The sequence below is a fragment of the Neoarius graeffei genome, chromosome 10 (assembly GCF_027579695.1).
Source record: "Neoarius graeffei isolate fNeoGra1 chromosome 10, fNeoGra1.pri, whole genome shotgun sequence".
NCBI classification, from domain to species: Eukaryota; Metazoa; Chordata; class Actinopteri; order Siluriformes; family Ariidae; genus Neoarius; species Neoarius graeffei.
In genome coordinates, this window is record NC_083578.1 from 17436606 (window position 1) to 17448249 (window position 11644).

The window sequence follows — 11644 nt, forward strand, 5'->3', positions numbered from 1 at the left end:
CTCTCAAAATGTAGGAAATAGCATTATAGAGAGAGTTAAAAATTCCAAAATTTCCCGGAGGGGGTATGCCCCCGGAACCCCCTAGATTTGGCGTGCCTTTGGTGCGAACCCATAATCGGACTTGATCAGGATAAGTGCTAATTGGTTACAAAGTTTACACGAGCTCATGATTTGCCATTCTGGTGATTGTAATACTTGTGCGCATGTGCAGTGCGCTATCCATCCATTATCTGTAGCCACATATCCTGTGCAGGGTTGCGGGCAAGCTGGAGCCTATCCCAGCTGACTATTGGCAAGAGGCAAGGTACACCCTGGACAAGTCGCCAGGTTATCACAGGGCTGACACACAGAGACAAACAACCATTCACACTCACATTCACACCTACGGTCAATTTAGAGCCACCAGTTAGCCTAACCTGCGTGTCTTTGGACCATGGGGGAAACCGGAGCACCTGGAGGAAACCCACGTAGACACCATACAAACTCCACACAGAAAAGCCCTCGCTAGCTGCTGGGCTCAAACCCAGGACCTTCTTGCTGTAACGCAACGGTGCTAACCACTACACCACTGTGCCACCCCGCAGTGCACTATTGTTACACTCATTCTTACAACACGATGATAACGCGAGATCAACTGTTCATATCATGAGCTCACGATTCACCGTTCTGGTGATTGTAATCCTTATGCATATGCGCATGCACAGTGCACGATTGCTACATTCTTACAGCACGATGACATAGTGGCTACCGCCTCTACATGAGGCAGTAGCCACAATAATATTGGCTGGCTTTTTTTTTCATGGTATATCAGAGATATTCTATTCAGCTAGCAGTTCAATATCATGCTAGCTGACTGGAATTACTGGGTTTCAAGTGACGTCACATCCACCTCATTAGTTATTCAAAACTTTAGCTGGTGGTCTACCAAAGCTCAGTTGACAAAGCGTTTGTATGGAGAAGGTGCATTGCTCACATGAAAAATGCCTTACGCTTGCGTTGTTTTAGGTTGTTCGAATTGATCAAACTGTGAAACTGAAAAAAGTTTCTTCAGGGTTCTCCGTGAACTAATAAAAAAGAGCGAATGAACACAGGATTTCACAAAAAAGACGTCGAGAAAGGTGGCTTTTGAACCTCTCACTGAAATCGAAGGGAGCCGAGTCGAAGCATGCTCAAGTTTGCAGTGATCACTTGTGCCCCTTTTCCACCAAAGTAGTTCCAGGGCTGGTTTGGGGGCAGTGCTTAGTTTGGAACCGGGTTTTCTGTTTCCACTGACAAAGAACTGGCTCTGGGGCCAGAAAAACCGGTTCCAGGCTAGCACCAAGGGGGTTGTTAAGACCGACAACAATAGCAAGACCACAAAAGGTCGCCATTTTTAAGCGACGAGAAGCAGCAGCTGTACAAACGCGAAGTCATCCATTATTGTTGTTGTTGTTGCTTTGATGTTCGTGCCAAGGTTTATGCAAACACAGCGACGTAACTGACATATACAGCAATGTAATGACGTGGCTTCCCTTAGCACCCCGAGCTATGGAAAAGCAAACTGGTTCTCAGCTGGCTCGCAAGTTGAACGAGTTGTGAACCAGCACCAGCACTGGCCCCGAACCAGCCCTGGAACTGATTTGGTGGGAAAGGGGTATTGGTGAAAGGTTTGTATCTCCCTCTCAGCTATGTCCTAAGTGTTTTCCAAGTACTTTTCTCGCTATGTGTCGTTATTTTACGGTACTTTTTTTTAGTCACGAAGCGCTAAAGTCCCCAGCTGTTTCTTTGTTTACTCCTCACAAAGTCCATATGCATGAAGGTCGTGACAAAATTCTTACCCAGCCATGCAGTTACAATGCACCGTGATCACTTCTCCGTCTTGTTTAACTAAGCTCCAGGTCTTTAAAGGGGTTTCTGATGATCTTTGTGAATGATTTACCTGAGAGATAAAAGCCAACACAAGTGAGAATCAAGCAAACTGTTGTTTGTTTACACTTCAACTTGCAGTGCCTTGTTGTAAAGATATGAACGAAAAGCTTAAAAAAACATACTTACACGGGCAAAAACAATACAGGATTCATTCAGCAGCAACTTGATACCGAGGTCCTTTACCCAGCCGCATAGTTCGAGATGTCGGGGAACTCGACTGAAGGGTAGTTTTCGAGATCGTATGACAAATCCTTCTTTCCCAGACTGTAGGGGTCGATTCCATTCCACATAGCAATCTTCTGAATATATTTAAAGCCAGCAGTGGCTTCTAGATTACGAGCGTACTCTGATAAGTTATCGCTAGTTGTTTGGACTACAGCAGCCATTTAGACCACCAGCTATTTCACTTCCAGTAAAACCGCTAAAGAAAAGTCACGTGACTGAAACCCAGCAATAGAGAGGCGGCTACAATTATCAACAGTCCATAATTATCGACACCTTTTCAGGTTTACCAATAAAAAAAAACTACAAAACTAGAAGTTAATCCAAACAACAACAAATGATTAACAAAATGTGATCTATACAAATACTTCAAAAGTGGGTAGAAAGTGGAACAAAAAGATTTTCTGACACAGATTAAACATTAGCAGTTCATTTGTTTACAAACATTAGAATTACTTCCTCATTTACGTAAGCACCAACATCGATAAATTTATATAAAAGATATGTCTATGTAGAACAAATTTTAAATAAAAACTATGTTTTGTTAACTTAATACCACATACCGATGTTTATTTTTAATTTTTTTATAAATAATCATATGGATGTCAATAACTGTGGACAAAGGTGTCACGTGATCTGATACGCGAAGTAATCGGGAATCAACTCATTTTTTTCCAGTGGAAGTTTGAGTAATTATTCATGCACAATTTATGTATTGAAAGTGCAATGGCCAAAAGATCGTTAAGGTATCGATAATTGTAGCCACCGCTCTATATCTGATATACGACAAAAAAAGCCAGACATTATTATTATTATTATTATTATTATTATTATTATTATATATACATACTCTCTTTTCCAGTTTTTCAGTGTCTGTTGGTATGTTTTTCTCTTGTAAATATGCATGAAGAATATTTAATGAAGTTTTAGTGGCCTTTCAGGTGTTCAACACGTCTTTCTCTTTCCCAGAGAACAAAGAAATGCTTCTGCAGACGCGCAGGAGAAAACGTTCTCATTGAATATTCGCATCAGCTCTGACGTGTGACGTCATGTTGTCTTGACAACCATGCAATATCATAAACTATATTCAACACTCATTCTCCTTTGGGTAGAGTGACATAATACATGTAGGATAAGCGATATGTTAACAATATTGCATGCTATCAAACCAAATGAATGGAACCCACTAGAAGAGAATAAAACACATTTTTATTCCATCGAAAAAGTGTCCTGTATGTATAACAATCTACAATATTTTTGTATTTCGCCATGTTCACAATGTCAGTACAGAATCCCTAGAGTCCTGAAAGATGATTTTTTTTTTTTAAATCTTGTGGGAACAAGTTATTATCTTGTTATCACACAAAATATAAAACATATCACTTTTCGAGACTTTAGCGGCTCTGACGATTCAGCAGTCATAGTGCTGTAAAGTCATGTTGTGTCATGTCGTAGTTGGGAGACTGTCAACGCTACGAGTTTGACCCCAACCAATCAGTGAATTTATTCAATCCACATTCACTGGATATATGCTCTGATTGGCTACTCTACTACTAGGCTATCAGCTCTTATTCTTCGTTTGCACATGACATCATAGCTAATTATGCAAGAGGCTTTGAACCAGAAGTGGGCCATGTTGGAGGATATACACAAACTCATGCAGCGCACATTTACTATAGAAGATATGCTTGAAAGGTTGTTACGCTCAAGAATTCCTTTTGTTTCTTTGCTATGCCGACTCTTTGTACTGTAATTGGATGCGGGCACAACTCTATTCAAGACAAGGCAACTTATAAGTTCTTTAGAATTCTAGCAATTATAAATAATAAAGGAGAAAAAAACAAGAGAGTTGTCCACAAAGCGTAGATGTCAATGGCTCTCCAAAATAAACCTGGCTGATCTAAGTGATGAGAAACCAAAAACCACACGAGTCTGCAGTGAACATTTTATCAATGGTAAGTGCTACAAGCTAAGTAGTTTACGGTGGTACCCTGACAGATCCGTTCAACATCCACACTGGTGTTCGACAAGGCTGCCTACTAATATATATATATATATACACAGTGGTGGGCGGCACGGTGGTGTAGTGGTTAGCGCTGTCGCCTCACAGCAAGAAGGTCCTGGGTTCGAGCCCCGGGGCTGGCGAGGGCCTTTCTGTGCGGAGTTTGCATGTTCTCCCCGTGTCCGCGTGGGTTTCCTCCGGGTGCTCCAGTTTCCCACACAGTCCAAAGACATGCAGGTTAGGTTAACTGGTGACTCTAAATTGACCGTAGGTGTGAATGTGAGTGTGAATGGTTGTCTGTGTCTATGTGTCAGCCCTGTGATGACCTGGCGACTTGTCCAGGGTGTACCCCACCTTTCACCCGTAGTCAGCTGAGATAGGCTCCAGCTTGCCTGCGACCCTGGAGAAGGATAAAGCGGCTAGAGATAATGAGATGAGATGAGATACACAGTGGTGCTTGAAAGTTTATGAACCCTTTAGAATTTTCTATATTTCTTAAGAAATATGACCTAAAACATCATCAGATTTACACAAGTCCTAAAAGTAGATAAAGAGAACTCAGTTAAACAAATGAGACAAAAATATTATACTTGGTCATTTATTTATTGAGGAAAATGATCCAATATTACATATCTGTGAGTGGCAAAAGTATGTGAACCTTTGCTTTCAGTATCTGGTGTGACCCCCTTGTGCAGCAATAACTGCAACTAAACATTTCCGGTAACTGTTGATCAGTCCTGCACACCGGCTTGGAGGAATTTTAGCCCATTCCTCTGTACAGAACTGCTTCAACTCTGGGATGTTGGTGGGTTTCTTCACATGAACTGCTCACTTCAGGTCCTTCCACAACATTTCAATTGGATTCAGGTCAGGACTTTGACTTGGCCATTCCAAAACATTAACTTTATTCTTCTTTAATCATTCTTTGGTAGAGCGACTTGTGTGCTTAGGGTCGTCGTCTTGCTGCATGACCCACCTTCTTTTGAGATTCAGTTCATGGACAGATGTCCTGACATTTTCCTTTAGAATTTGCTGGTCTAATTCAGAATTCATTGTTCCATCAATGATGGCAAGCCATCCTGGCCCAGATGCACCAAAACAGGCCCAAACCATGATACTACCACCACCATGTTTCACAGATGGGATAAGGTTCTTATGCTGGAATGCAGTGTTTTCCTTTCTCCAAACATAACACATCATTTAAACCAAAAAGTTCTATTTTGGTCTCATCCGTCCACAAAACGTTTTTCCAATAGCCTTCTGGCTTGTCCACGTCATCTTTAGCAAACTGCAAACGAGCAGCAATGTTCTTTTTGGGGAGCAGTGGCTTTCTCCTTGCAACCCTGCCATGCACACCATTGTTGTTCAGTGTTCTCCTGATGGTGGACTCATGAGCATTAACATTAGCCAATGTGAGAGAGGCCTTCAGTTGCTTAGACGTTACCCTGGGGTCCTTTGTGACCTCGCCAACTATTACATGCCTTGCTCTTGGAGTAATCTTTATTGGTCGACCACTCCTGGGGAGGGTAACAATGGTCTTGAATTTCCTCCATTTGTACACAATCTGTCTGACTGTGGATTGGTGGAGTCCAAACTCTTGAGAGATGGTTTTGGAACCTTTTCCAGCCTGATGAACATCAGCAATGCTTTTTCTGAGGTCCTCAGAAATCTCCTTTGTTCGTGCCATGATACACTTCCACAAACATGTGTTGTGAAGATCAGACTTTGATAGATCCCTGTTCTTTAAATACAACCCCGATTCCAAAAAAGTTGGGACAAAGTACAAATTGTAAATAAAAACGGAATGCAATAATTTACAAATCTCAAAAACTGATATTGTATTCACAATAGAACATAGACAACATATCAAATGTCGAAAGTGAGACATTTTGAAATTTCATGCCAAATATTGGTTCATTTGAAATTTCATGACAGCAACACATCTCAAAAAAGTTGGGACAGGGGCAATAAGAGGCTGGAAAAGTTAAAGGTACAAAAAAGGAACAGCTGGAGGACCAAATTGCAATTTATTAGGTCAATTGGCAATAGGTCATTAACATGACTGGGTATAAAAAGAGCATCTTGGAGTGGCAGCGGCTCTCAGAAGTAAAGATGGGAAGAGGATCACCAATCCCCCTAATTCTGCGCCGACAAATAGTGGAGCAATATCAGAAAGGAGTTCGACAGTGTAAAATTGCAAAGAGTTTGAACATATCATCATCTACAGTGCATAATATCATCAAAAGATTCAGAGAATCTGGAAGAATCTCTGTGCGTAAGGGTCAAGGCCGGAAAACCATACTGGGTGCCCGTGATCTTCGGGCCCTTAGAGGGCACTGCATCACATACAGACATGCTTCTGTATTGGAAATCACAAAATGGGCTCAGGAATATTTCCAGAGAACATTATCTGTGAACACAATTCACCGTGCCATCTGCAGTTGGCAGCTAAAACTCTATAGTTCAAAGAAGAAGCCGTATCTAAACATGATCCAGAAGCGCAGACGTCTTCTCTGGGCCAAGGTTCATTTAAAATGGACTGTGGCAAAGTGGAAAACTGTTCTGTGGTCAGACGAATCAAAATTTGAAGTTCTTTATGGAACTCAGGGACGCCATGTCATTCGGACTAAAGAGGAGAAGGACGACCCAAGTTGTTTTCAGCGCTCAGTTCAGAAGCCTGCATCTCTGATGGTATGGGGTTGCATTAGTGCGTGTGGCATGGGCAGCTTACACATCTGGAAAGACACCATCAATGCTGAAAGGTATATCCAGGTTCTAGAGCAACATATGCTCCCATCCAGACGACGTCTCTTTCAGGGAAGACCTTGCATTTTCCAACATGACAATGCCAAACCACATACTGCATCAATTACAGCATCATGGCTGCGTAGAAGAAGGGTCCGGGTACTGAACTGGCCAGCCTGCAGTCCAGATCTTTCACCCATAGAAAACATTTGGCGCATCATAAAATGGAAGATACGACAAAAAAGACCTAAGACAGTTGAGCAACTAGAATCCTACATTAGACAAGAATGGGTTAACATTCCTATCCCTAAACTTGAGCAACTTGTCTCCTCAGTCCCCAGACATTTACAGACTGTTGTAAAGAGAAAAGGGGATGTCTCACAGTGGTAAACATGGCCTTGTCCCAACTTTTTTGAGATGTGTTGTTGTCATGAAATTTAAAATCACCTAATTTTTCTCTTTAAATGATACATTTTCTTACTTTAAACATTTGATATGTCATCTATGTTCTATTCTGAATAAAATATGGAATTTTGAAACATCCACATCATTGCATTCCGTTTTTATTTACAATTTGTACTTTGTCCCAACTTTTTTGGAATCGGGGTTGTAAAACAGGGTGCCCATTCATACCTGATTGTCATCCCATTGATTGAAAACACCTGACTCTAATTTCACCTTCAAATTTACTGCTAATCCTAGAGGTTCACATACTTTTGCCACTCAAGCTATGTAATATTGGATCATTTTCCTCAATAAATAAATGACCAAGTATAATATTTTTGTCTCATTTATTTAACTGGGTTCTCTTTATCTACTTTTAGGACTTGTGTGAAAATCTGATGATGCTTTAGGTCATATTTATGCAGAAATATAGAAAATTCTGAAGGGTCCACAAACTTTCAAGCACCACTGTGTGTATATATATATATATATATATATATATATATATATATATATATGGGCGGCACGGTGGTGTAGTGGTTAGCGCTGTCGCCTCACAGCAAGAAGGTCCGGGTTCGAGCCCCGTGGCCGGCGAGGACCTTTCTGTGTGGAGTTTGCATGTTCTCCCTGTGTCTGCATGAGTTTCCTCCGGGTGCTCCGGTTTCCCCCACAGTCCAAAGACATGCAGGTTAGGTTAACTGGTGACTCTAAATTGAGCGTAGGTGTGAATGTGAGTGTGAATGGTTGTCTGTGTCTATGTGTCAGCCCTGTGATGACCTGGCGACTTGTCCAGGGTGTACCCCGCCTTTCGCCCGTAGTCAGCTGGGATAGGCTCCAGCTTGCCTGCGACCCTGTAGAACAGGATAAAGTGGCTAGAGATAATGAGATGAGATATATAAAATGTGTGTGTATCCTCCAACATGGCGGTGGTCAATGACGCAAGCAGTTTTGGTCACGTGGTTGCAAATGAAGAATACTGTGAGTAGAGAAAAACAAAATGGCGGAGCATGTTGCTGAACCAGCCGAAGACAAAATAAAAACTCAACTCGAAAACAAAACCCAAAAAATTACAAAAAAAAAGCAACAAAGTATGGAATAAAAGTATTTGATGATAAGAACATATCTTTTTTTTATTTTTCAATAATTATTATTATAGCATTTTTTATATTCTTCATCTTTAAGCAAAAAAAATTGTTGAATTTTTTTCAGACCGGTTCAAAAGCTCAAAGAAGTTTGAAAATTACAGAACTGAAACGTCCAAGGAAGAATTAAATACCGTAAATGTCTAAAACTATTCTATACCTCGGCATGACAGCAAGACGGCACTTTCTCCAAAAAAACAACACTAAAGTCAATGCGTGCAGCCATCGATAGGGTTTTAAGAAGTCCGCCTAATTGGAAATGATTTTGTTGGACGTTTTGTATCAAGGTTTTATTTATCGAATTTGCAAAAAATAAAAATTAAAATGCTCCTCTTATAAAAATCCAGTGAATGTGGATAGAATAAAACAGTTATACTATTCAATGTCGTCGTACATGGCTTCAAGCCAACTCAGTGCTACACACTTTTTTGGCTATCAGCTCATGTACTGTATGACTCGATTTCATGGCATAATTGTTATATATCACACTACAAGGTCCGTTCATCATTCCCAACGTTCATATTCGGACCCAGTACTGGAAAGTCGTTGGCCATGACAAAATGGTGTCAAAATCAGGTTGAATTCATATTAACCAGTCTCAGCTCCTAATGTGTGTGTTGGCCAATATTCAAAAATTCCATTATGTTTGATCTAATGAGTCACACTGGGATACACTGGGTTATCATTAGGGTTGATGACGTATGTGGGCTAAAGCTGATTTATGACAAATATACACCCTAGTTCATAAAAGAAATTTCACCTTCGGGTTTTCTTTCCTAATTTCCTTTGGTGAAGATTTCTGTTAGATGTTTAGTTAACATTTATGGAATGAGAGATAATACTTTGTAAAAGTAAGTTTTCTGACAAGGAAGTTAGTTCCTACTTCCTATTATCACTTATAACCACTATATACAGGCATAACCTCACTGGCCCTCTCTCTCTCTCGATGATACAAAACAAAATGCTGCTTGTCATGTTGCAGAGAAACTGGAAAGCCATGGTCTAATGGTTAGAGAAGCAGCTTTATGACCAAAAGGTCACTGGTTTGATCCCCTAGACCAGCAGGAATGGCTGAAGGCACCTAACCCCCAACTGCTCCCCTGGCTGCTCTGGGTACGTATGTTGCACATCGCTGTGGATAAGAGCATCTACTAAATGCCCATCATGGAATGGAGTGGAAAGCACAAACTCCTCTGTCCTGAACACTTGAGTCTTTAAAACATGAGTCTAAATGTAACAAAGAACAGTTTGAAAAAGTGTGCTGTGGCATTTGTTAATAAATTAAAAAATTGTCATTGTTGAAAGAGAAAACTATCTCTGACCTATAAAAAGCTTGTTCACCATATTTTTTAAAATCTGTATTATTATTATTATTATTATTATTGCACTTGCATCCCATCCAGGGTGTGTCCTCTTCTCATGTTCCCAGTACAGCCTCCAAAACCACCATGATCTTGACCAGTTGCTCAGAATGACCACTGTTGCTACATAACCTTAGTTATCCGTAAAGTACACCTGCCTTACATCTGCACTCACTGGCCGTTTTATCTGGTAATCCTATCTGGTAGGTGCTCTTTGAGGGTATACGGTTTCAGTGAAATGGGATAATAGCTGATCAAATATTATTTTCAGCACAGCAGTGACACTGATGTGACAGCACCATAATCATAGATGTTATGTTGGTATGAAACAGTATTACTGAGATTTTTAAACACTCCAATTTCACTGCTGGACAGCACAATTGCACAGCGGGTAGCATTACTACTTTCCAGCTCCAGGCTTCAATCCTGAACCGTCTGTGTGGAGTTTCACATGTTCCCCCATGTTCATGTGTGTTTCCTTAAAGTTCGACAAGTTTCTCCTACCATCCAAAAACATGCAAGTAGGTCAGGCAGATCGGCTCAAATAAATTGCCCATGGGTGTATCTGTATGGGATGTTGGTGTGTGAATGTGTGTGGGCATGGTGCCCTGCAATGAAACTAGTGTCCCATCAGGGACGGATTCTCCTTCCTTGCTCCCAGTCCTACTGGGATAGGATCTGGATCTACCTCGATCCTGACCAGGATGAAGTGGTTACTGAAGATGAATGAATTTCACTGCTGGGTTAAGAAACAGTCCATCAACCAAAAATATCCAGCCAACAGCAGGCCTTGTGCAGGGAAAAATTTGTTGTCGTAAATAAGCTATCATCATCACTGCTGAACCAGATCCAGGCTTGAGGTGAACCACGTTTGGTTGACTTGGCCAGAATTGCAGCAGTATTGTGACTGGTTCCTTTCTGCGCGCACACACACCTATGGGCAATTTAGAGTAGCCTGTTAACCTAACCATATGTCTTTGGGGAAAACCAGAGCACCCGGAGGAAACCCACACAGAAGAAGAATAAGCCTTTATTTGTCACATGTACACTCAAGTACAGTGAAATTCATCCTCTGCGTTTAACCCATCTGAAGCAGTGAACACACACACACACACACATGCCCAGAGCAGTGGGCGGCTATGCTACAGCGCCCAGGGGGCAGTTGGGGGTTAGGTGCCTTGCTCAAGGGCACTTCAGCCCAAGGCCACCCCATGTTAACCTAACCACATATCTTTGGACTGTGGGAGAAACTGGAGCACCTGGAGTAAACCCACACAGACCTGAGGAGAACATGCAAACTCCATACAGAAAGGTCCCTGTCAGCCACTGGACTCAAACCCAGAACCTTCTTGCTGTGAGGCAACAATGCTAACCACTACACCACCGTGCCACATAAATAAGCTATACAGCTAGTTCTCAACAGATACGACGCGTGTCTTATAAAGAGGAGTACAACAGAAGAGTATTTGCTTGAAATCAGGTGTGTAATCTGTGCACTTGGCGGGAAGGAAGGCACTACTCTCTTGGCTGTCACTATAGTCAGTTGTAGGCACCTGTGAGAGCTTTAGGGTGCCCTGTGATGTTGCAAGAATAGCTGCACTGGCAAAGCTGCATATCTCAGAGGAAGCAAGTGTTGGCCCAACCCTCCCATATTGGTTGCTGTTCTTTAATTGGGGAGAACTAGTGAATTGGAATTGGCAATGCCCAAACTGGGAGGAAACACTACCATGCCACTTCTGGATTGAGCTTGAGAATGGTCCGCCTCCAGAGTAACATCTGGTCGTCATTGGGTTTCGAGTGAACCTTTTCCATTGATGAAT